General features: G+C 29.4%; 1 protein-coding gene across 2 annotated transcripts in view; it reads right to left on the reverse strand.

Annotated features, from left to right (window-relative positions):
• The window catches only part of LOC106687377 (MAM and LDL-receptor class A domain-containing protein 1), a 39,876-nt gene that overhangs the window by 37,059 nt on the left and 767 nt on the right, over positions 1–2,050 (reverse strand). The window lies entirely within an intron of this gene.

The following is a 2,050-nucleotide window of genomic DNA, read 5'->3' on the forward strand; positions in this document are numbered from 1 at the left end:
TATACTTTCTCTTTTATTTTCTATACTTACTGTGGTTGTTATCTTGTTCTGTTATTAGCCCTGAAGAAGGCTAGAAACTCTAGCCGAAACGTTGGCACAATAAAATAGGTTAATCCAACTTATTTGTGTTTCTCTTTGACCGCACCCCCAACCATCTTCTCCTCGTTCGTCATCCACGGTCAACTATCTCTCATAATTACAGTTTTTATTGTTTCAACGATTCTGGTACCAATAATTAAATTGCCAAACGTTTGTTTCGACCAGCAGAAAAACCATGTTCATTTCCTGACGATCTAAAACTATTCCAGAGAGTGAGCAAAGACTGTTTTGAACTAGTTAACTATCATTCGAGAATGCACAGTACATATACCCAGTTCAGGATTCATTGTTGGAACAATATTTATATTTTATAAGTAATTTTAAATATAATTAATTTATTGGAAAATATGAGCGATAAATGTAATAACTAGAGACCAAATTTTTGTGCAATCATATCTTTTGTTCTCTTGATCCAAATTCCGCCAAACCTCAGGAATTCGAATGATGGAAAAGATATTCAAATAAAACTAAATTTATATTGCACGTTTGGAGTTTTTTCCCACAAATTTGGACGATTCGAATTTTTTCAGCACAAAATTGCACGTTTTACTATTTTTGGGAAAAATTTTTATTTTTATTACATAACGTTCAATTCTTAAACTAAATTTCTCATTTTATGCACATATAAGTGAACGCATGCCTATATTTTTTTAATTTTATTATTTTTTCCTTATTTAATTTATGGTTTAGAAATGACACATTTGAAGTAAAGCAATGCCCTGATTAATATATGAAGAGCTGACTTCAACCTAAAAGAAAAATCGAGTAAACACAATTAACGAGTATTCTTGGAATAGTATTAGGGGCTTCGGGTAACTGAAAAAGTATCTCTAGAATATGCTTGTTGTTTAGAACGTTCAGTGTTATTGTTTTTAACTTGGGTTCCCAGTTCACCACAAGGCAATAGTGAAAATTTCAATTTATTTTTATATTATATTGTCTGTTTATTTTATTTTAAATAGAAATTACAAAAAAAAAATCAATTGTGTGATCACTATAAATTTTTTTAAATAAAATATAAAACATTTTTATACATTTTTTATAGTTTTTTTATATTAACTCATTACTTACATTAAATTTTGGTTACTGCATTGCTGCTATATTCGAATGTAAGTACACAATTTAAAAGCTAAGCGGAAGAACATGCGATGTGAAAATTTAGAGGAAATTAAAACGGGAACTTGACTTGGAAGAATATTGTTTAATACTTTTTTCTACATACACCTTTCGTATTTTTTCTAAAATTTAAAATTTATGTAGTGTTAAGAAGTTGATTAATTGAATTTCTGTCTTCTTAATAGGATTACAAAATCAGCTTCAATTATGGACAAATTTTTAGGTTTCTAATAAGAGTAGTTTATTTTTTTATGTATATTTTATTAAGCGAGTTTAATTTGTTTTAAACAAGGTTAGATAAGCTTTTCATGTATTAGTATTACAAACTAATCAATAAAGTTGATGATTCCAGGATTTTAGTATTTTTATACGCATTTTGGGTTTGCTTAATGATTTTGCACATTTTGGGTTTTTACAGCACAAATATCTGGTCTCTAGTGATATCCATGGAGTATATTACTGTCCATTGGCCTCCCCGCTAATTATCAATATTTTATTTATTTATTTTACTTAACTGCCGGCGAATTTGGTCGATATTCCCCTATCAATTACAGTTCAAAGACCCGGAGTTTTGACATGCGATCTACAAAGCACTTATGAAGTCGATGGGGATTATTGACTGTCACACTCTGTCAAGATAATGAATTAGCCCCAGGATATAGGTATGACATGTTATATCTAAAGTTATGACAAAAAAAAAAAAGTAAAGTTTTTTGGCGTATACTGAGAGAGAGCTCTCTTATAGTTCAAATAAAACCCAAAAGTGGTCACTTTAAAAAAGATTAACTTTTTATTTTTCGTGTACGTATAGAGAGAGCTCTCTTATAGTTCAAAT

The sequence above is a fragment of the Halyomorpha halys genome, unplaced genomic scaffold (genome assembly GCF_000696795.3).
Source record: "Halyomorpha halys isolate HHAL.00 unplaced genomic scaffold, Hhal_1.1 Scaffold953.1, whole genome shotgun sequence".
Taxonomy (NCBI): Eukaryota; Metazoa; Arthropoda; class Insecta; order Hemiptera; family Pentatomidae; genus Halyomorpha; species Halyomorpha halys.